This window comes from Panicum virgatum, chromosome 9N (genome assembly GCF_016808335.1).
Source record: "Panicum virgatum strain AP13 chromosome 9N, P.virgatum_v5, whole genome shotgun sequence".
NCBI classification, from domain to species: Eukaryota; Viridiplantae; Streptophyta; class Magnoliopsida; order Poales; family Poaceae; genus Panicum; species Panicum virgatum.
Window position 1 is genome coordinate 48,250,687 of NC_053153.1, and position 25,276 is coordinate 48,275,962.

The window sequence follows — 25,276 nt, forward strand, 5'->3', positions numbered from 1 at the left end:
CAATTTCAGGTTCAAAAGTTTTAGATCGGTTACTTCAAGGTTGGGGATGCATATGTGCTGGGGGAATGGACCAACCCACGTATCAAAATGGGCTACTTGTAAGGGTCTGAGGGTTTAAATGTAAATTTTGCACTCTTCAAGATACCGGGGTAAAATTGCCACATCCCTTCCCTTTTATATATAGATGACCCAAAGGGTCAAGGGGGCTCTCTCGGAAGCTTGCTCTCTCCATCTATTCACCATCTCTCTTAGCTATCTTGGCGGAATTGATCTTGATCCCAACAGGTTGATGCCCACCGTGTGTTTGGCTTGAGAAAAATAACTAACGAGAGATAATAGAAGAGGACTCTTCGGTGACCTTTGAGCGAGGTCTTCAGAGACGATGCAAGACCCCTTCGTCGTCGTGAAAGCATCAACCACCCTTCGGCCCACACGTGGGGTTTCAGCTACAGTGTCCGATTCAGCTTCGGCCGTGCTCCGACTTCGGTGCTAGCTTCGGCTTTGGCTACAGCGTCGGTTTCGGCTCTGGCTCTGGCTTTGGCCCGGGCTTCGGTTTCAGCTCTAGCTATGGCCCGGGAGTTGGCTACAGCCTCAGTTGTCAGTTGAAACGAGTAGTACATTTTTTTCAAAAAAAAAATGATGGGGAAATACTACTACTGAATAATAATATGGACTAAAAACAATGAGACCTCCTGATTGATCTGAATTCTTGTTCGCGAAAACAAAGAGAGAAAATACATACGATGCAGACTATAGCTAGTACTCCGTGGTAGCTGATGATATATGGACGTGGATGCATATGGTTATTTTGATCGGGGTGGCGGCTGCTTCGTCGGGAGAGGCGCCGCCGCCGCCGCCGCCGCAGCATCCCTGTCGGCATTGCGTATTCTGGCGTTGAAGTCGGCGAACTCGCGCCACGCCCGTGCCCTGACCTTGCCGCCGCCTCCCGTCTCCGGGTTGCCCTGGCGCCCCAGCGTGGGCACGGCGCGGTGCGCCACGTACTGCGCATCCACCACGCCCATCTGCTGCTCGGGGTCGTCGACGCACCTCCAGAAGTTGAGGTCCAGCCCCCAGCCGTGGATGAGGTCGTTCTGGATCATGTGCCAGGCGCAGGCCCAGGCGTCCCTGGAGAAGACGGGCGCCATCACCTCCACGAAGCCGCTGCAGGGGCGCTGGTGCACGTCGGAGCAGTTGCCGGGGCCCCCCACGGTGCTGCGGTGGACCTCGCTGCCGTTCCGCCGGGTAGTGACGTCGTACGTCTTCTTCCCCAGGGTGATGTCCAGCCCCGGCTGCGAGATGCGCAGGCCGTGCTTGGCGGCGAGGCGCACGTACTCGTCGGCGTCGAAGAAGTCGGCGGCGAGAGGTCCTCGTCCCACAGGAAGAGGTACTCGTAGGGCGCCACCACGCTGGGGTGCAGGAAGCGCTTGGCGTACCACCACTTGGCCTGCTTGCGGGCGCTCACGTGGATGGCCTCCTTGGATGCTAGCTTCGGGTTTTGCTACAGCGTCGACTTCGGCCCCAGCTCCGGCTTCATGCCAGCTTCGGTTCCGGCTCTAGCTTCGGCCTCAGGCCTCAGCTCCACCGGCTTCGACTTCGGTGCCAGCGTTCCTTCGCTTCAGCATCAGCTTCGGCTCTGATTCGAAAGGCTTTGGCTTCGGCTCCGGATCGAGCTTCGCTCCGGCTTCGGCACCAGCTTCTGCTCCGAATTCGGCTTTGGCATGAGTGTTGGCTTCGAGGCATGGTGGATTAGCAACTCCGGGTGAACAAGTCTTGCCCGACGCTCACAAGCGGAAGCCTGAAGGCATCGTTGGCTTCGATAGGATCAAGGCAGCGTCGTTTTCTACTTCTTCTACTTTGACTACGTCGACTGCACTGCTTCCCCTACTTCGACCGCATCGGCTCAACGAAGAGCGAATCGAGGAGATGACGAGACTCAACCAGCGTCGAAGGTGCGAACGCTTTCCTAGTTGAATATTATCATTATGTGTGCATGGACCTGCTAGGTGTGCTTGTTTTTTCTCCGTCTATTTTGTCTCACTGAATTTTTGGATAGAGTTTTAGCAAGGAGTACGTGCGGGCAGTCGTGAGGGCTTTCCATAGGGCCGAAGCCATATATGGGTCTGTGCCACTTCCGGTATATTTATCTATAATGCTTTGTTATACCAGTCAAACTAAAGTAGCTGAAGGGAGGGCTACTGTTGGAGGAATGGCCAAATCCACGTATCAAACTGTGCTGCTTACCTCCCTCTCTCTCTATATATATATATAGAGGGAGGTAAGCAGCATGTTTTATCCAAAAAAAACACCCCCACCATGCCACAATAAAATGGAGGTTTTTCGACCATAAAATTGTGGTATGGGTTTTTACAGTTTTGGTTTGTATGCTATGCTGGTTGTTGTGTATTAATTGCGTGGAATAGTAAATATTTGATGCTTTTTTTCTCGCCAGAGTTAGGCGGCACTGTCGATGTGTTGAATTATATCCAACACCCTATAAGTTGAAAATATATATATATAATAGTACTATATTGTACCTACCCTAGATACTGAATAACTTCGGTACCCAACCCAGCTAGTCCCGGCCCGACACCCGCGCCCCCACCCCGTCCGGTTTTTCTGCATTACGCCGGTTCGCGCGAGTACGATCAGAGCTATCTTAGAAGATTCCCTATCTGCTGGTCTGCATTTTTTTTTTGAGGGAAGTCTGCTGGTCTGCTGCTTTCGTACTTTTTTGAGGGGCCCAATCCACGGTGTGACTTTCCTATGCTTAATCCACCATGAGCCCAGTTCATGGTATGCTTTCGTACTTTTTCTTAGCGTGAGTACGAAATCTATTTACCGATTCTTATTTTCTTAGAATATTTTTATTTGTTCTCAGAATATTTTTTCCACTGAGAACATTGTCTTCACACAAAACACTTTACTCTGTTCTCAATTTTTTTTTGTTCTTAGAATAATATTTTTATCAGAACATTTTTATTTGTTCCATAATAATATTTTTGGGAAATTATATAATGCTTGAAGCAGCATCTCCTGGAACATCTTGATGGAACAATTATAAATCTTCCGAATAATTACAATTGTTCCTAATTTTACAATTAAATTATTATAGCTTCTTTAAAATATTATTTAAGATAATACCATCCAAATATACGTAATTGTGATTTTGTTGTAACGACATTGTCATAAGAAACACAATACTCTGTTCCTAATTTGCACTTTTATTTTGAAACTGTGTTTTCTTAATTTTTTTGTGCATGACTACCTAGCTGTCGGTCACCTTCTCCTAGCGATGTGATAGGTTACGTGTGCCTGAAAAACTATGACAGCGGAGGAATGATGGGCCAAGAAAAAAAATGCCCAAAACACTCTGAGATGTTCCCATATAAATCTATAATGTTTTGGAACACTCTAAAATGTTTCCAAACAAATATAAATATTTCAGACTAAAATGGTTCCAAACAAATGGGTTTCAATGATCCAGAACATTTTATTGGGAACCATGTAAACAATTTTCTCAGAACACTCTGAAATGTTTCCAAACAGATCTGAAATGTTTTAATCATTTAGACACATTATAAAGTGTTTAACAAAATTTATTGGGAACTTTTTCATGTGAACAATTTCTCAAAACAATTTGAAATGCTTGTTCGAAACAAATCTGAAATGTTTCAAACATTCAGAACTTTCCAAAGTGTTTGACAACATTTATTGGGAACTTTTTGTTTAAATATTTTTTCAGCACACTATGAGATATTCCCAAACAAATCTAAATGTTTCGGAACACTCTGAAATGTTTTCAAACAAATATAAATGTTTCAGAACAAATGATTACAAACAAATGGGTTCCCATGATCCGGAACATTTTATTGGGAACCATGTAAACAATATTTTCTCAGAACACTCTGAAATGTTTTCAAACAAATTTAAAATATTTTAATCATACAGAAACATTATGAAGTATTTAACAACATTTATTGGGAACTTTTTCGTGAGAACAATTTCTCAGAACAATATGAAAATGCTTGTTCGAAACAAATTTGAAATATTTCAAACATTGGGAGCTTTCCAAAGTATTTAACAGTATTTATTGGGAACTTTTCATGTAAACAATTTTTTCAGCACACTCTAAGATATTCCAAAACAAATCTAAATTGTTTTCGAAACATTCTGAAATATTTCCAAACAAATATAAATGTTTCAGAACAAATGATTTCAAACAAATGGGAATTGATTCAATTTTCCCAGAACATTATGAATTGTTTCCAAAAACATTTATTGGGAATTTTTTCTTTTAAACAATTTTTGCAGAACATTCTGAAGTATTTAACAACATTTAGAAAAGTTTAAAACATTTTTTGAGATCTTTTTGAAACATTTTGAATTGCTTTTTCCAAACAAATCATTTCAAAACATTCCAAACTGTTTATTATTGAGAACTTCTCAAGCAAACAATTTTTTTCAGAACACATTGAAATGTTTCCAAACATTTTTTTCGTAAATTTTTTGTTATCAATTTTTCTGGACCAATTTGAAATGTTTTTGAAACATTCGGAACATTCTAAAGTGTTCAACATTTGAAAACTGAAGCAAATACCACTTCTGAAGCAAATGGCAGGCCTAACATCCAATTAGCTTAATGGGCCGGGCCCCCTGCTTCCGTTGCCGCTCGCGCATGCTGACGCACGCCCGGCGCGCGCTCGCCATGCTTCTGCGATGCTATCGCCTCAAGTCGCATAAAGCGACAAATATGTTAGGATTAGTTAGATTAGGTGATCAATTAGATAAGACCGACATTAGCAACCGCTAATGACGGTTCCCCGTGGGAACACGGTTCCCCCATAGTTTCACCGTAGAGACACCTCTTCACCAATCGACACCCCTTGGGCTTGTATATATTGTACTGACATCATTCAACAGAGATCAATTGAATCATTCATTCCCCTCTAATTCAACACGTTATCAGCACGTTGCTTTCCCTGGGCACAAGAGAAGGCTATTCGCTGAGAACGAAGGCATTGTAGGGAGACCTCACCGGAGTTCTTCATCGGATTTCCTCGCCGGAGTCCTTGCCGTCGACGAGAGGCCACCGCTCCTTCCTCCATACTACGGCAACAGTGGCGGCGCTCGGCGCGGTGCTTGACGGAGCGAGGCGGCGCTTCAGGCAGGAGGCCCGGTGGCGGCGGCGTTACCGCCCAGGGGCGACGCAGAGGCGCTGGTCGCGTGCGGCGTAGAGAGGCGCTGGGCGCGGCCCGTGGCGCCGCTTTCCAATGCGCAGGCAGCGGTGCAGCCACCAGGAGACCCCACGGCGGTGGCGGCACACGAACCAGGCGGCGTCGGGGCCATGGGGGAGCGACGCGGAGCAAGCAAGAAAGAAGGGGAACATGACGCGGTGCACGCGCGGCGCTCAACATCGGCGGCCCGACCAGCAGCGGCGGCGCTACGCGCGGCGCCCTCCGGCGCGCGTAGCCTCATGGGCCGAGCGCCCGACCGGCGGCGGCGGCGCTATGCGCGGTGCCCTCCGGCACGCAAGGGGCGGCGCACAGAGGGGCAGCAGCGACGGCACCCCAAGGGGCAGCAAAGGCGCGTTGACTTTTGATTGGGGTCATTTATTATAGATCAAAGAAAATTATGCCTTACTGTTATTAAGAAACAATATCCATAAAGATTATCAATAAGAATATCTTATGGAAGGAAAATTGATCAATATCAAACATCAATAAAGGATAAAACAAGAGCTACGACATAAGATTTGAAGGGTTTCAATCCTGTATTTGAAGCTTTTCAATCCTGTATTTGAAGCTCTCTAGGAAAATTGATTGTTTCTGTTGGATCTTATAAGATCGCATATCAAACATTCCTATTTTTCTCGCAAGAGAACCTAAAATTCATAGACAAAAAAATCATCGATTATAATTCGAATGACTTGATATGAGATTTTAAATAATCTCATGGTCCATTGATATTGTCTGGTCAATCGAAATATGTTGTAACACTTGTTGTCAATATATAACTATTGTATCATATTGATGAATTTGATACTCGACAATATTTATGGATTTCTATATATTAGACGAGAATTTTATTGAATTCTTTTGATATATAGATTGTATGGGAATTATCCCAATGGGAATGATATATGCCTAGTGGACATTTGTACCACAAACTCTATATTTACGGAAGCAAAATATTCCTATTTCTTATGACAAGAAGAGTGAATAATTTTGGTCATCGCTGATGCGATGCATTGATAGTTTGTTCAATTCTTCCACTATCATTCTTCCTAAGGATATGGCATATAAGAAATGAAATAAGACTCATTTTTTTGTTGTATTATGCATACCACCATTCTCGTACAATATATTGCGTATAAAATTTTTTCACACTGTTGATCTATTCAAGATTTGGAATGATCAACTTAGCCATCCAAAGGGATGCGTGAAAAATTAATAGCAATTCCTTTGGTCGTGATTTTCCCACAGTATGGATACAGTAAGTACCATAGGGAAACGAATTTAAGACCCTCTTATCTTAAAATCAGATTGACTATCTTAGATTTCTTGATCATATTCAAAAGAATATGTATGGGTCTGATACAAAGATTGTATGGACAGTTCTGGCACTTTATGGTTGTAAAGATACAGCTGTTAGATGATCTAAAGTGTGGAAGATCCACACTTAGCCATACATTTAGTAGATAATGCCTCTTGTTATGAGCATTATTCCGAACACTACTGAGCTTTTGTACCTACAATGACGTTTAGTATAACAAAAGTTTAGTTACATATCTAAAAGAATAAATTGGAATATATAAGTATGACATTAAGTCATAGCAGGACCATTATTAGTAAATTGCTATTGCCAACTTCGTGTTGGAGTCAGGTGGACTTACACACTCCTGACTTATGATCAATGATTTAAATAGCGAGCTATCGAATTTAGCGTTTCCATGTTCTGGCCGCTATTGCCGCTATAGCGGCGCTATGGCCGCGCTATAGCGGCAGCTCACGCAGTAGTGTTAGCTTGCTGTGTTCCAAATAGCGTGCTATAGCGGCGCTATGGCAGCGCTATAGCGCGCTATTTGTTAAGTGGACTGCAAATTATCATAAGAAATGAGCTAATTGGCAAATTATCAAAAGAAATTACCATAAAAACGCAAATTATCATAAGAAATGATCAAATCGACAATTTTGCCAATAGCGTATGGATAGCGCGCTATGGCATTAAATGCGTTTAGCGGCGCTATAGCGCGCAATAGCGGCAATAGCAGCAATAGCGCAAACAAGTGAAATTGCATCGCGGCGTTTGCTTTGGCGCGCTATAGCGCGCTATTTTTTTCATGGCTTATGATTAACTGCATATCCCCCATATGCATATAGTACGTGGAAATATATGAAGATTTTCTATTTGCGTAAGATTGAGTTACGTTGTATACGTACCACTCTCACCACCGCAGCATACATTGATGGGTTCACACAGGAAACTGGGGATCAATCTAAGATTTCAAACCTCCGTCGATCGTTCAGTATCTAGATCTCGTAGAGAGAATCTATTTACAATATGTATGCTGGTTTTTAGTATAAATGAGCTTTTCCAGGCATTAGGGGGAGATTAGAAATACCATATATAATGCCCGAAAAATATTTGAATGTATGAAGCATTTCAAACTCAGAATCACGCACTAAATTAACTGAACTTTGAGTTCAAAGAATTATTGATTTGCATAGTATTGCAAATAAACTGTCACATGCATTTACTAATCATTAATCTGATACAAGCATGTGCCAGAAATAGAAGTGGTACTAAGTAAAACCACTCAACTCCCAATTGTAAATAAGAGGGGGAGAAGTATGGCCATAAAGCAAGATTATTCATGCTAGCAATATAAGATTTTTCTTCTAAAGTAGTAAATACAACTCAATCTTTGGTTGAAAGATACTTAGAGGACATTTTATGTCCTGTCGATATTTATAATCCACAACCCAGCTCAGAGGTGCACCAAAATACTGATGCTGGGATATTGGAAAGCCCTGACTCTTGTTTAAGGAAGTCACGATGAGTCATTCAGGGTTCATTTTTAAGTTTTGATAACCGGAGAATTATTTCATATAAAGACTACATGTATCGATACAAACTTCTCTAAATAAATTGTATACATTATTCAAAGTTATCCAGTTAATAAGACCATAGCAGAGTGCTTTGTCACTCTTACTGAAGCTTGTTGAGTAAAGTTATACATACAGAGATAGTCTTGCTCACCAGTAGAGATGTGTTTTGGTAGTAAAGCCAACACCTAGATGTACCTTTACTATGAGTACAAAAGTGTTTTCATCCTAGAATGGATTGAGAACAATGAGGTGGTGAGATTAAAACAAGACTAGTAGCACAAGGGGTTTACGCAAAGCCCAAAAGCATTGATTTTCAATGCAGGTTATTCTCCATAGTAAGTTATAAATTTCCGATGCTAACTTTTGACTAGCAGTACAAAAGCATCTATCTTTGCAGTTTATAGTTGATAGATGTAGTGATTACATATGATCACTTAATTTGGCATATTGTGAAAGTTCCGAGAAGGAGTTCACATATCCAAAACTTACTTATATATAAAATCACAACATATATCGTGCATTGCTTAAGTCAATATATGGTTTAGAGCAGTTAAGTCGATTTTGGTACAATCGACTTTGTATGTATTTCTTGTATTGAAAGATACAAGATTGATTACACGTGGTGTTCATTTCGGAGTCCTTGGTTGGATTTCCTAGTATTATATGATTGCCAATAATCTTGACATCATTGGTAATGAACACTTGTCGAGAACACGTTGTAATCTATAGACGAAGTTTAGAGATGGAAGATAACGGTGTAAACTAAAATTTTATTTTGTGCTTAGAATTCAAGTATCTTCTCCCAGGTTTTTTGTAGTAAAGCTATCTATATCCGCATCATATTGAGTCATTCAATATGAAGGGAAATCCTATGGTGGTTCTACCTCATGATAGAGAAAGACATGAGGGAAGATTGTTTTATGCCATAGTGATTGAATTGAGATAATGGGACATGTGGTCCATTATCCCTGTGCTATTTATGCACTAATACATATATTGCAAAAGTTCCCGGCGGGATATTGTCTTTGCAATAATTTGCTATCTAATAGCAGCGCTATTCTACCTAAGGTTGGTAAATTGAAGTTAAGAATATCTTTGATATCTTAAAATAGCACATACAAACTTGGTATAATCCAGGATCCGATTATGTGGATATTGTGATTTTGGTTATCTATAAGATCCCCAAAATTCCAGATCATTGAAATAAGCTTTACATGAATATGGAAATACCATTATATAATAGTCTTTCAGTAGACATTTAATGGTCAATTCCATTAATCATTCTGACATTGTACTGTACAAGGCTACACATGAATGTGCATAGCATGGCAGAATGATATATCACATACTAAAATTATGTGGTATTGATTATATTGAATTAAAGGTCATTATCTATAAAGGTAATGCAGCTTGTGTTGTTTAGATGGAGACAAGTTATACTTAATGCAATATTTGGCATTAAGAAGGTTCTGTTCCATAGGTCATATGGGCATATGAACATTTGCAAATTAAGTACTTGTGATAATCTCGGAAAGATATTCACAATGTCTACTATGCTCCACATTTCATATGTGTTGAACACATTAGTATGAAAGATTTGCAAGTTTCAGGGGGAGAGTCTCTCGTCTCTCTGATTAATAACTTGTTGAAAACATCATATTGCACTTTTTTCTTTGTATGAGTTTTTCCCTTTGGATTCCTCATATAAAGTTTTTAACGAGGCAACATCAACACAAAATTATGTCCTATTATCCATTTTTCCCATAGAGGTTTTTGGTGGATGATATTGGACCATACGATACATTGTACTCTTTTCTTTATGTGAGTTTTTCCTGTTGAGGTTTCTCATATAAAGTTTTTGATGAGGCAATGTCAACATAAAATTATATGCTATGTCATCTAGTTTTCCCCACCAGGGGTTTTTGGAAGATGATATTTGAAGCATATTGACCATAGGGTTAAGGTGTTATTAGACTAAGACTTTGGGTTTATCTCAAGGGTCTACTAACATTGATAATTGTATATTATGGTGTTTCTTCTTATTTTTCCCACTGGGTTTTAAGGAGTTTTGCCTAGTATATCAGAACTACTTTGGTTTTTCCCACAGGGTTTTTTAAAGATTCTCCTCACATTTTTCCTTAAAGATTTTTGGGGGAGATATATTGTATTGCATCTCCTAATTTTTCCCATAGGGTTTTCAAGGAGTTATTCGATTGATTACAAGACCACAAGAAGATTAAATTGATTACAAGACCACAAGAAGATCAATTGATCAAAGGGGAGTATTAGGATTAGTTAGATTAGGTGATCAATTAGATAAAACCGACATTAGTAACCGCTAATGACGGTTCCCTGTGGGAACACGGTTCCTCCATAGTTTCACCGTAGAGACATCTCTTCACCAATAGACACTCCTTGGGTTTGTATATTGTGATGGTACCATCAAATTAAAACTCTAAATTAAACGTAATGGCCGTCATTTGAACACATCGGGCGCATTAGCTTAATGGCTTAATTTGGCGATCCTTTCTCAGCCCACGTCCCGATCGAAACAACACCGATAGTCCCACACGAAGGTGAGCGCAGATGGTACAAGAACGACATATAATTGAAAATACAGCAATATCCATAAGACTCTGCTATAAGTTTTACAAACCAAGTTTGAATACATACATAATTTATAAACTTTACCTTACAGAAACCAAGGTTCGCATAGAGGAAAAAGGCCTGCAACTACCACAAGTGGGCACCGAGGAGACCCCTAACTAGTAACTAAGTGTCTGGCTCCACAACCTCCCATCCCTCTGCGTCTCGGCTGATGAACTTAACGCAGCAGGGACAAAAGTCTACGTCTGAGTGTCCTGAAATATGTTTCAACAAAAGTCCTGAGCAACTAATACTTAGCAAGGCTTACCCGACAATGGGTATATATAGCCCCTATCTAGACATGCACGGCTTTCTGGCTAGTGGGTTGTTTTGCAGAAAAGCATCTATAGTTGGATCCTTACTTTCAATGTTTTAGCCACATGTTTTATATAGAAAGACTCTCATCTAATGTTGGCATATCTAAAACAATCATGTTGGAGCATTACAATAATGATTCAAAATAGTTCCATCATTTATCACTAATATTTCTAATTCATTTCTACGAGGCGACAAAGAGATCGAGGCCCTCATATCCGCGAGACACGGCGAATCGATTCGATTTAACCTTGCAAGGTGGACCTAACCAACACAGCACACATTTGCCCCGTCGGACGATACGAGCTAACCATTCCCCTCCCCGCCTCAAACTATAGAACCGCCCCACCTACATATAGTCAGCCGGGCTCAAGACCACCAAAAGTAAATACATGCATCCCAATTCTCCGCGACTACCCGACTCGCCCTAAGGGGTGGTGATGAAGTTCTGTACTTTCGACGCGAGGCAGTACTAGGCTTACTGGTTTCGACTACCTCCTACTCCCGGCATGCAGTTAGTACTGTTCAATCCCCGATCAGCACTGCCAACAACGGATCAGTCCTTAATCGACACAGACGGACTAAACATTTTCCGCCCGGTCCCCACTTCCATTTCCTTTCATTCTTGAATTCAGTAGCTCGTATTGCTGAAATATAGAGACACCCTATAGCTCGCGAGTAACAGGAAATTACTCGACTTCTACCGAACTCAATATAGCATAGCACGTCTATCGTCTGACAAATTCTAATATAGAACTCATGGTACCTAAGGGTTATGCATCTGAGGTTCTATTCAACTCCTATACTTTAATGCACAAGATATATATATATATATTGTTGCATAATTTGAAATAAAGGTTATGCACCGGGGCTTGCCTTCGGGCTGCTGCTCAGAGCTGGGGTCAGACGGGCCTTGGGCTGGGTTCTCACGCCTCTCCTCCTGGGCTTGATCCGGCTGCTCCTACGGTGCCGCTATCACCTCATACACGACGTCCTCAATTGCGTATGCTACACGAATACATATGAAATAATTGAGTGCAACCCAACTACATAATTACTACTTCGAAATGAAATGTACTGCGGACTATCCGCGCCCAAGTGGCGGACCATCCGCGGTTCAATTCGGCAGACCCACCAGAACCACCAATGTTTCTGGAGAATTTCTATACTTGCTGGCGGACAGTCCGCTCACCCTTAGCGGACTGTCCGCAATACACCTACACCAATCCACCAGAGACAACGATGTCTCTGGACAGATTTCTAATCCTACCGGCGGACCGTCTAGCCCTCCTTGGCGGACCGTCCGCAGTTCACTCTGTCAATCCACCAGAGACGACAATGTCTCTGGACAAAATTCTAGACTCTACGGCAGGCTGTCCGCTCTCCAATAGCGGACCGTCCACAGTTCAACCCTGCGAAACCCACCAGAGACAACATCATCTCTGGACAAATCTCGAACTCTACGGCGGACTGTCCGCTCTCCAATAGCGGACCGTCCGCAGTTCAATTCTATGAAACAATCATAGACAACAACGTCTCTGGACAACTTCTAACCTGACCTGCAGACTGTCCGGACCTCCTAGGTGGACCATCCGTGGTTCCTGTCTTTTGACACCGCGCGCCGCCACCAGTGAGGCCGGCACGGCGCCGCGACGCGCCGTTCCCGCCGACGGTGGCCCGACCGAAGGCGAGGCTAGCACTACACCATCTACTGGACGAGATGCACACGAGCATGGGTGATGCACGCTAAGAAATCAAGCCTAACCTAGTCGGCGACGTGCGGCCCGTGGTGGTAAAATGACCTCGTCGAGAACGTGCGTGGAAACAACGTGAACGAGGAGGAACGAGGGGAGCACGAGCATGAGTGGCTCTCTTACAGTCGATTTGAGCCCTTGAACGAAGGGAACGGTGCCTGGACGATGGAGTTCAACGGTGAGGTCGAGTTTGGGCGAAACTCGAACTGACGGCCGGGGAATCCGAGATTCCCGGTGAGGTGGGGGTTGTGACGGTGGTTGGAGGGGTTGAGGAGGGAGCTAGGGAGGTGGTTGACCTTTGGGTGCGGTGGATTTGAAATCCATGGAGGGGAGCTCGCGGAATCGGCCAGCGAACGGGAGGAGTTCAGGCTCCGCCCATGGCGTCGGGTGGAAGAGGGAGAGTGAAACGAGAGAGAGAGAGAGAGAGAGAGAGAGAGAGAGAGAGAGAGAATGAGAGATGAGCTTGGGGTGGGTGAAGGGGAGGTACGCGCCTTCAATGCGGTGTACTGGGATGCCCGGGCAAAAGGCTCGACGGCCGGCACGTGGCGGAGACTGGCGAACCCCTGTCTCTGGGTAGGTGAAGCAGAGTGCGTCCGGGCGGATCGTCTGTGGTCCCAAGCAGACTGTCCGCGTGGTGATTAACACCAGGGGTGTTACAACCCTTCCCCCTAAAAGAAATCTCGTCCCGAGATTTTGATGGCGATGCAGAAATTGAAACGAGAGCGAAATGTTTGGTGCATCGATAAGTTTGTAGCAACTTAGGACACTTGGATTGAACGAATTCTTCTGTCTCCCAAGTGGCTTCTCGCTCGGAGTGATTACTCTATTGCACCTTGTAGAAGTTACGGTTTGGGTTCGAGTGACCCAGGTCTTGTGATCGACAACTTTTATTGGAAGCTCTGAATAGACAAGATCGGGCTCCACTTGTAGCTTCTCTATGTCAATCACCTTTTCTGGAACACGGAGGCATTTCGGAGCTGAGAGATATGGAAAATATTATGAACCGCGGATAATTGGGCAGGAAACTCTAGGTGATATGCTACCGGCCCACACCACTCAATGATAGGAAAAGACCCAACATAGCGGGGGTGCAAGCTTTCCCTTCACTCCAAACCGTTGGACCCCTTTCATTGGAGATACCCGCAAATAGGCATGATCTCCCACTTGGAATGAAACTGATTGACGTTTTTTGTCCGCATAACTTTTCTGTCGAGTTTGGGCTATTTTCAAATTCTCCTGTATAAACCGGACTTGTTCTTCCGCCTCACTAACCATATCAGGTCCGAAGAAATTTCTTTCCCCAACTTCGGACCAGTTCAATGGGGTTCTACACCTTCGCCCATATAGCGCCTCAAAAGGAGCCATCCTGATTCTCTCTTGATAGCTATTATTATAAGCGAACTCAGGTAAGGGTAGAGATTCATCCCACTTCTGACTGTAGGTGAGTGCACATGCTCTAAGCATATCCTCAAGAATCTGATTAATTCTCTCTGTCTGACCATCTGTCTGAGGATGATAGGCTGAACTACGGATCAGTTGAGTACCCAAGGCGGCATGAAAGAGCTCCCAGAATCGGGCAATGAATTGGGCACCACGGTCTGAAATAATGGTCCTTGGAATTCCATGAAGACTTACAATATGATCCATATACAATTGAGCATATTGTTTTGCCGTGTGTGTTGTTTTTACCGGTAGAAAATGAGCCGACTTAGTGAGACGATCGACAATAACCCATATCGAATCATACCCCTTTGAAGTTTTGGGTAGGCCGACAATGAAATCTATACTGATATCCTCCCACTTCCATGAAGGGATATTCAATGGTTGCAGAGGACCGGCTGACCTCAAGTGACTTGCTTTAACCCTCTGCATGTGTCACACTCAGACACATATTTAGCAATTTCCCGCTTCATCCTCATCCACCAAAATTGTTGTTTTAAATCTTGGTACATTTTATTGCTACCCGGGTGAATGGAATATCTGGAGAGATGGGCCTCATCCAAAATTTATTTCCGGAGTTCAAAGTCCTTAGGTACCACCAATCGATTTCCAAACCATAACACCCCCTCGTCATCCTGATGAAAACATTGGACCCTTGGATCACCTTCACCGAACCTTTATCTAATCTTGTCCATGCCCAAATCATTTTTCTGAGCAGTAATAATCCGATCCTGGAGTGTTGGAGAGAGAGTAAGGTTGGTAAGTGTGCCCTCAGCTACAATGGTCAAATTTAACTTCTCCATTTCTTGGCACAGGGTTGCAAGCACCCCTGTGGCTGAGATGCAACTGGCTTTGCGACTTAGCGCATCGGCTACAACATTAGCCTTGCCCGGGTGATAATGGATCTCTAGGTCATAATCCTTAATTAACTCTAACCACAGTCTCTGGCGCAAATTCAGCTCGCTCTGGGTGAAAATATATTTGAGACTCTTGTAGTCTGAATATATATGCACAGGATTGCCCAGAAGATAGTGACGCCAGATTTTTAATGCATGCACCACTGCCGCCAGCTCCAGGTCTTGAGTAGCATAATTTTCCTCATGCCGCCTGAGGGCTCTGGAAGCATAAGCAATCACCCGTTGCTTTTGCATAAGGACACAGCCGAGACCCGTACCTGATGCATAACGATAACATCAAGGGCCGAATAATAGCCGGCTGAGTCAAAATAGGGATGATAACATAGTAGAATTCGTACCTGATGCATCACAATACACATCAAAAGGCCGAGTAATGTCCGACTGAGCCAAAACAGGGGCCGACGTTAAGAGCTTTCTCAAAGTCTGAAAAGCCTGCTGACATTTGTCATCCCAATTGAATCTGACCACCTTCTTAAGCAACTCAGTCATGGGCCTAGCAATTTTTGAGAAGTCCGTTACAAACCGGCGGTAATACCCTGCTAGCCCAAGGAAACTCCGAATCTCGGAAATAGAGGTGGGAGCTTTCCAATTCAGAACATCCTAAATCTTGCTAGGATCAACAGAGATTCCATCTTTTGAAACGATATGGCCCAAGAATTGGACCACCGCGAGCCAGAAATCACATTTACTAAATTTTGCATACAACTTGTGCTCCCGCAGGCGTTGAAGCACAATGCGAAGATACTCTGCATGCTCCTCTTCATTCTTTGAATATATAAGAATGTCGTCAATAAAAACCATGACAAACTTATCCAGCTCGAGCATGAATACCGAGTTCATGAGATACATAAAATGAGCAGGGATATTTGTTAGCCCAAAAGACATGACCAGATATTCATAAAGCCCATATCTGGTGGAGAAGGCCGTCTTGGGAATATCCTCAGCTCTAATCTTTATCTGATGATAACCAGAGTGGAGGTCGATTTTTGAAAATACCTTGGCCCCGAATAGCTGATCAAATAGAATATCAATTCTGGGAAGGGGATATTTGTTCTTGATTGTGACGACATTCAAAAGTCTATAGTCCACACACAACCTGAGACTTTGATCTTTCTTTTTAACAAAGAGCGCCGGACAGCCCCAAGGCGAAGTGCTAGGACGAATATATCCCTTATCAAGCAATTCCTGCAATTGCTTCTTTAACTCAGCTAGTTCATTCGGTGGCATCCGATATGGTCTTCGGGAAATTGGTGCCGTTCCCGGTTGCAATTCAATGGCAAACTCCATGTTATGATCTGGTGGCATACCGGATAAATCATCTAGAAATACATCCGGGTATTCACATACCACTGGTATGTCAACCAAAGTCTTGCCCTCGGTGTGACTCACAATTGGAGTAATTAACTCATGGTCCCTTAGGGATAAGGTCATAGAACCATGGAGATGAGAATTTATATTTACAGAATATGACAAAGTGTCCAGAAGGATCCCATGAAATTTCATCCAGTTCATACCAAGGATAATATCCATCTTCTGTGTGGGTAACACAATTAAATGAGTGACAAAATTTTTTCCTTGAAGCCGTAAAGGTACTTGCTTGACCGTTTGGTTGGTTAGTAATTGCCCTCCAGGTGAACGAATACTATAGGGAACCGACATATTTTCTATTTCCAGCCCAAGTCTAACTGCACACTCTTCGCTAATAAAAGTATGAGACGCCCTAGAATCAAACAATACTATAACAGGGTGATCGTTAACTGAGAATGTACCCATCATCACTGGAGCTTCCTCTGGAATACCCTCAAGGGTGGTGTAGTGCACTTGTCCCGGCTTGAAGTGAACCACTTTGTTCTTCTGATTCTGCTGACTGGACTGCTAACCTTGCTTCGGCGGCATGGGGCAACTACGTGCAAAGTGGCCAAGCTGTCCGCAGTTGTAGCATGGGAATAAATTTGGGCACACCCCCTGCTGCTGGACCCAAATCTTCTGCTCACCCTGCTGAGAAACAGGAGGCCTGGCTACCCCCTGTGGCTGTGGTTGCTGCGGTGGCCGATATCCCCACTGCTGCTGTGGTGGCCTGTACACCGACTGGTGCTGGAAGGGGGCTCGCTGTGGCCCAGACTACACGATACGGAACCTCTGTGGGTTGCTGCTAGAAGACCCCGCTGCCGGTGCCTTTTTTTTCTTTTTCTGCCTTATGAGCTAGGTGGGCATCCTCCTGAACGATAGCCCTATTGACTAGCTCACTGAAAGTGTTGAATTTGAACATTGCCAGGCGATCTTGGAGCTTGCTACTAAGCCCCTGCCTGAAGCAAGCCTGCTTCTTCTCATCCGTGTCCACGTGGTACCCAGCGTACTGTGAGAGTGTGTTGAAATTCTGGGCATATTGCATGACACTGTTGTTGCCCTGCTTTAGGGCCAAGAACTCCGTGAGCTTCCTCCTGATCACTCCCGCTGGAACGTGATGAGTCCTGAATGCTTCTTTAAACTGGGCCCAGGTGAACCGAGTGCCCTCGGGGAACATGGCCACGTGATTGTCCCACCAAGTGCGTGCGGGACCCCTGAGCTGCTGAGCTGCAAATCCTGCCTTGTCCCCATCATTGTATGAGTGCATGGTGAACTTGGACTCGATGGTCCGGAGCCAGCTATCTGCTTCCAGTGGCTCATCGGCTTTGTGGAACAGCGGCGGCTGGGTGCTTAGGAACTGCTCATAGCCAGGGACAGCTAGTTGGTGGTGATGCTCATGCCGCTGCGCTCTGCCCTGCTCCACAATCTCCCGGAGGAGTGCCGTCTGCTCGTCGCGTCCGGTGAGCATGGCCGCAATGGCCTAGGCCAAATCAGGAGGGTTCGGGGGTGTTGCCATTCTGCATTTAACCATGACAAGATTAGTTCCATCATCCAGATTAATTAAAACAATCCCGATAGTAACTAATCTCTCTATACATAGCACATTGTAGAATATAGAGCTTCAAAACAATTATGTGTGACGCTTGCAGACGGGGCTAGGTGGTCCGACCGGCTTAGTTCAATCGGTCTGACCGGGCTGCCCTGGTCCAGCCGAAAAATATATGGCGGACCGTCCGTGGTACTAGGGCGGACCGTCCGCTTTACAAGAATCCAGCTAACCGGACCGTCCGCTGAGCTTAGGCGGACCGTCCGCTTTGCATTGTTTCACCAAGGTCCAGTTCAGAATGGTTCTACGCATTTTCCTTAATGACCGGCGAACCGTCCGCGTGTCATGACCGGACTGTTCGCTGAACACGGTTTTGAACTACCAAACCGTGTCTTCGGTCCGGTCGACGACACTTCCGCCACACTTCACGGCAAGCCTATGAAATCTTATGACCCGAACTTCATCTACATAGGTCCTTAAGGTCTTAAACTCACTCCCCCCATCAACTCCTATGGGAAAAAATCCTAAAACACAACAAAAATATGATGTATGCTCGTTCTACGCCAAAAATTCATTTTTATATTTTTTGGAAAAACTTGAAATTAGTCAAGCATGTACCACCCTCGGTGTGTTTCGGCTCTGATACCAGCTGTGACGGTACCGCCAAATTAAAACTCTAAATTAAATGTAATGGTCGTCATTTGAACACATCGGACGCTTTAGCTTAATGGCTTAATTTGTCGATCCTTTCTCAGCCCACATCCTGATCGAAATAACACCGATAGTCCCACGCGAAGGTGAGCGCAGATGGTACAAGAACGACATATAATTGAAAATACAGCAATATCCACAAGACTCTGCTATAAGTTTTACAAACCAAGTTTGAATACATACATAATTTGAAATAAAGGTTATGCACCGGGGCTTGCCTTCGGTCTGCTGCTCAGAGCTGGGGTCAGATGGGCCTTGGGCCGGGTTCTCACGCCTCTCCTCCTGGGCTTGATCCGGCTGCTCCTGTGGTGCCGCTATCACCTCATACACGACGTCCTCAACTGCGGATGCTACATGAATGCAATGAAATAATTGAGTGCAACCCAACTACATAATTACTACTTCGAAATGAAATGTACTGCGGATTGTCCGCGCCCAAGTGTCGGACCGTCCGCGGTTCTACTCGGCAGACCCACTAGAACCACCAATGTTTCTGGAGAATTTCTATATTGGCTGGCGGACTGTCCACTCACCCTTAGCGGACTGTCCGCAATACACCTACGCCAATCCACCAGAGACAACGACGTCTCTAGACAGATTTCTAATCCTACCGGCGGACCGTCCGGCCCTCCTTGGCAGACCGTCCGCAGTTCACTCTGTCAATCCACCAGAGACGACAACGTCTCTGGACAAAATTCTAGACTCTACGGCGGACTGTCCGCTCTCCAATAGCGGACCGTCCGCAGTTCAACCCTGCGAAACCCACTAGAGACAACATCGTCTCTGGACAAATCTCGAACTCTACGGCGGACTGTCCGCTCTCCAATAGCGGACCATCCGCAGTTCAATTCTGCGAAACAATCAGAGACAACAACGTCTCTGGACAACTTCTAACCTGACCTGCAGACTGTCCGGCCCTCCTAGGCGGACCGTCTGCGGTTCGTGTCTTTTGACATGGCGCACCGCCACCAGTGAGGCCGGCGCGGCGCCGCGGCGCGCCGTTCCCGCCGACGGTGGCTCGACCGACGGCGAGGCTAGCACTACACTATTTACTGGATGAGACGCACACGGGCATGGGTGATGCACGCTAAGAAATCAAGCCTAACCTAGTCGGCGACGTGCGGCCCGTGGCGGTAAAATGACCTCATCGAGAACGTGCGTGGAAACAACATGAACGAGGAGGAACGAGGGGAGCATGAGCATGAGTGGCTCACTTACAGTTGATTTGAGCCCTTGAACGAAGGAAACGGTGCCCGGACGATGGAGTTCCATGGTGAGGTCGAGTTTGGGCGAAACTCGAACTGACGGCCGGGGAATCCGAGATTCCCGGCGAGGTGGGGGTTGTGGCGGTGGTTGGAGAGGTTGAGGAGGGAGCTAGGGATGTGGTTGAGCTTTGGGTGCTGTGGATTTGAAATCCATGGAGGGGAGCTCGCGGAATCGGCCGGCGAACGGGAGGAGTTCAAGCTCCGCCCATGGCGTCGGGAGGGAGAGGGAGAGTGAAACGAGAGAGAGAACGAGAGATGAGCTTGGGGTGGGTGAAGGGGAGGTACGCGCTTTCAATGCGGCATACTGGGATGGCCGAGCAAAAGGCTCGACGGCCGACACGTGGCGGCGATCGGCGAACCTCTGTCTCTTGGTAGGTGAAGCAGATCGCGTCCGGGCGGACCGTCCGCGGTCCCAAACGGACTGTCCGCGTGGTGATTAACACCATGGGTGTTACATATATATTGTACAGACATCATTCAACAGAGATCAATCGAAATCATTCATTCCCCTCTAATTCAACAAAAAAGATGCCCCCCTCGCGACCGCTGGAGGTGGTGGGAGAGACGGCAGTGACCTTATGCGACGCGCTTCTCCCCCTCCGCATAACGCGGGGAATAGACCCCCACAATCGGCATGGTTGACTCCAAACGGCCAGGCGGCGCCGCGCGCGTGCTACTCTTTCCGTTTCCTTCTTTTTCCTCGACACCTCGCAGCCCATAAAGCCTGCGCGATCCAGCTCTCGAATCCCCCCGTCGTTCTCGATTCCACCCCGAAACTCCGACGCCTCCCGCAAAATCCCCCCAAACCCCCGCGCCGCCGCAGGCAACAACCGGCGAGGATCCCATGAAGCCGGCGCACACCTCCCGCAAGCGCGGCCCGCCGGTTCCACCTCCACCCGCGGCCGGCCCCGCCCCGCCCGTCAAGCTCCCGCCGCCGGGCTTCGTCGCCGACCGCGCGGAGGCCGCGGCGCGCGTGGAGCGCCTGCTGTGCTACCAGTTCCGCGACCGCGCCCTCCTCGAGGAGGCGCTCACGCACCAGTCCTTCTCCGACACCGTGACCTCCTACCAGCGGCTCGAGTTCGTCGGGGACGCCGCGCTCGGCCTCGCCTTCACCAACTTCCTCTACCTCACCAACCCCACCCTCGGCCCCGGCGCGCTATCCACGCTCCGCGCCGCTAACGTCTCCACCGAGAAACTTGCGCGCGTCGCCGTCCGCCACGATCTCTACCCGCTGCTCCGCCGCAAGTGCGCCCGCCTCGACTTTCTCGTAAGCGATAATCGTCCTCAGCTCCCCTGGAACTGTGTGAATTTCGGAGTATTTTGGAATCTGATTTGTTGATTGTGCAGGTCTGGGTATATATAGGTGGTAAAACTGTCTTGTCAGTCTGTCATATTCGGCTAGACTCTATTTATAGGAAAGTACTGTAGTGCTGTGCCTATTGTAAAAACTCACTCTGCTGTACTTTCAGACCAGGTGTCTGCTTATGCTCTGTAATTGAATGTTTTGCATAGTCCGGTGGGTAGTACAAAAAATGGGATACGGAAGGAGCATAGCAGAGAGTGTTTCTCTAAACCTCCAAACTAGTGGTTTCAATTGATAAATTATAGTATATACAAAAAACTTGATGGTACCCGTTGGAGTGATCTCACCAGTTTTTCTCTTAATAGAGCTGTTAGTTTTGCTGTGCCGATTGAAGAAAGATCAATGTATGTGTTGAATGACACAAATATGTTGCCTTTTAAATTACATTGTATATGTATAGAAAAATTAAAAGTACCATCCGGCTCAGGCCATATTCTTTTACTATTATCTATTAATCAATTATCAGGTCCAAGCAAATTTCATTGTTTTGAAAGTGTGCAAAAGTAAGTAGCTAATTTGTGATGAATTAATAGATTTGCCTTTCTATTTCCAAAACTTACAGCTCGACCTGGCTGTTTTTTACAAGACTTTATTTTGACCTCAAAACACACACTGAAATTTAGTTTTTTTTTTACGTTCTCATTTTCTGAAGGATCTGATGTTTTTGAACTGTTTTTTTTATTAAGTTCATAGTATACTCTCTGTTTCTAAATATCATGGACTTGTGTTGACAATATCTCATCTCCGCTTATAATTTTACATGTAAGATGCCCTATGTTTGATGATTCCTTTTTTCATGGGTATACATATGCAGGTAGGCCAGTTTATTGAATCAGTGAAGATAGAACTAAAAGATGACCTTGCCACTACACCTTATGGTGGGAGTTTGGTTAAAGCTCCCAAGGTGCTTGCGGATATTGTTGAGTCCATCGCTGCTGCTGTCTACGTTGATTGCAAATTTGACCTTGAGAAGCTTTGGAAGGTTTTTTTTATTCATTAGTTATGTCTATTTCATTACGTTCAGAAACATATGCCATTTTGTACATTGACGTCGGCTCTGAAAAAGCACTTTGATTAGTAGTTTTAATCTTTACTAGATCAGTAAAACCTACAACATAGAGTGGATTTCATGGTTTAATAAAACTTTCTATGACATACCTGTTGCAAGGACACACTTCTGACCAATTCCCATTCTATTCAATAGACTCTAAACAACCATGCTCATTAGAAAAGGACACATGGCAATTTTCACCTTCATTTGCTAGGCACGTCAGATTATGATCTGCTGTTTATTAAAAATAAGAATATGGAGTAGAGGAGCTCTCAAATTTAGTCTTCGGTGCGTCACTCTTAGGATGGCAAGTTATTACTTGGCATAGCAACCAGTTGAAATGACCATATGTCCCTTGCAAGTGTGTGCCTGGTTGGTTAGAGTCCCTTGGTTGGAACGATAATTCGTTGAATGTGTAGTTTTGCAACAGGTATGTCAAAGAATGTGTAGTTTTGAAATGTAGTTTAAAAGCATAGTTTGGTCAAAGTAACATACATATCCTGAAATTATTTTTTAATGAAAGTATATTGTTTTATTACTTCCATTTGTTTTGTATGATACCTTTCACCTGCATCTGTAGTAATTTGTCTGTGTAATCATTGAAATGACATATATATGGATATAGATTAGTTTACTTGCATGAAATTTGCTTGCGTGCTATTTGAAATGACATATATATGAATATAGATTAGTTTACTTGGATTAAGTGGCAGTAGTGACAGCTTTACTGTATGATTCTGCTTCTATTGTATGGTTCAGGTTACAAGGTGGCTTTTTGAGCCAATTATCACGGCAGAAACCGTAGATGAACAACCAGTGACTACATTGCATGAGTTATGCCAGAAACATGGCAAAGTTGCCCAGTTCAAGACATGGCAGAGGGGTGGGATAACAGTGGTAAATGTATTTGTTGGTGGGGAGATGGTTGGGCTTGGCTCCTCGGAGCAGAAGGTAATTGCTAAGCTCAATGCAGCACGAAATGCGTTAGCGAAGCTTGGTGGTGCAAAATAGCAAGTGATCACTGGGCTTGGCAATGGATCGGCGGATGAGATTGGGGCGCTCAAGGAGTGTAAACATCAACTTGCTGATCAGTGCATTGGAAAGAATTGGCCAGAACCCATTTTTAAGTAAGGTTCTCGACTCTTTTTGTCAATTTTTTTTTATGGAACTACTCTTTTTGTCAATTTGCAGACATGAATCTAGTCATCTATAGTGCTCTTGTCTGGTCCTCGTTGCCAGCTTCATGAGCATTATGTTTGGTTACTTCATGATATTCATGGGCATTCTCCAAACTCAAATTATATTAAAATGTGGATTTAATTTGTAGAAGATTATAAACTTTCTAGTCTTATCAATCTTGTTAATGGTTACTTTATACTGCACCTTGTAGTCCAATTTTGCCGTTGGTCTAATTTCACTTTTGTAACTGGCCAGAATTTTGACCACAATTGCTGGAACAAATTTGGAAACATGATCTTATCATGTATGTCTGCATCTTAAGTGAAAACACAATGGAAATCTTGCAAATTCGGAAAAAATAGTACCTAAATGCTTTGATTTTTTTATTTTAAAATTTGGCACACCTATGGGTTAGACTATAGATAAATACACACAAAACATAAAAGTCCAAAGTTAGTTTAATAGATACCAAAATGACAAATTCATGTGCTATGCACTAGAAGACTTGCATGTGCCTATGAAATGTCTTTTTTTGTCTATTAGATGAAACCAAATTTAGATTGGAATTTTTTTTGTCAATGTGAATCATTACATCGTCTAGAGTTGTGCCTGATTTCAAAAAAATTCCAAGCTTCTTGGTATACGTTTTTGACAAACTTTCAAATTTCTAATGTTTGTAATGTTTTCACTAGACATGCACCTTGCACCCATCTTGTGCTGACCATTCGAGTGCCAAATCACCTTGTGTGACCGAAAAGAGTTATGAAAAGATTTTTTATTTCAAATGGCCCTGTTAAACTACAATTTCTGGATCCTGGTGTTATTTGAAAGTAACATGTATCTGAAATGACGAACTTTCTGGTGATCTGGTCTTTTACTACAAGACTATGTCCAGGATGCTGGAAAACCCACATATGAAGCCACCTAGAAACATAATGAAGGCAGCAAAAACATAAATGGCTTTTATGGAGTTGCAATGGTTACCATTTATTTCAAAGTTTTGATCTTTGATTATATCATTTTGTGCTGGATATCATCGTATGTTAATGAGTAGGTAACTCATCAGTTTGCTTTACAGGTTGGAAAAAGAAGGTGGCCCTGCACATGATAGGAAGTTTGTGTTCTCTGTTCAGGTAGAAACTCAAAATGGCACTTTTGTTACAATAGGTGATCCTATGTCAAGGGTAAAAGATGCAGAGAATTCCGCTGCGGAGAAGTTGTTGGAATTATTGTTGCGGTTGTGAGATCTTTTCTGTACATGGCTAGATCATCGGTAACCTTATTTTATTCAAGCATTCCTATTATGGCAGACCTGTGGAACTGTGTATGTCAGCTAATTACCATATTACCATTTATGCTTTAGCATTTGTAAAACCATGTACTTTTTGGATGCCTAAATCTAGACAACATGGCATTATATAATTTTTTTTCTCAAACATGCAGGAGAGCTACGCATTAATATATTAAGAAAAGGGGGGGGGGGGAGTACACAAAACTACATATTAGAGGGAATGTAGCCACCCTTAACCAAACACCTAGCTGATTCTCTCTGTAACAAAACTTAACCAGAACCTGACCATTAACAAATATCCAATTAAGAATCAAGAGGGGCAAGGGCGAGAAGATGAGACACT

The 25,276-nt window shown here is 44.3% G+C and overlaps 2 pseudogenes; one reads left to right on the top strand and one right to left on the bottom strand.

The window, feature by feature from the left end:
• Positions 1 to 803: 803 nt before the first annotated feature.
• LOC120689069 lies at positions 804 to 17,704 on the bottom strand (annotated as a pseudogene).
• Positions 17,705 to 20,647: 2,943 nt separating this feature from the next.
• Positions 20,648 to 25,064, top strand: LOC120691358 (annotated as a pseudogene).
• Positions 25,065 to 25,276: the final 212 nt, after the last annotated feature.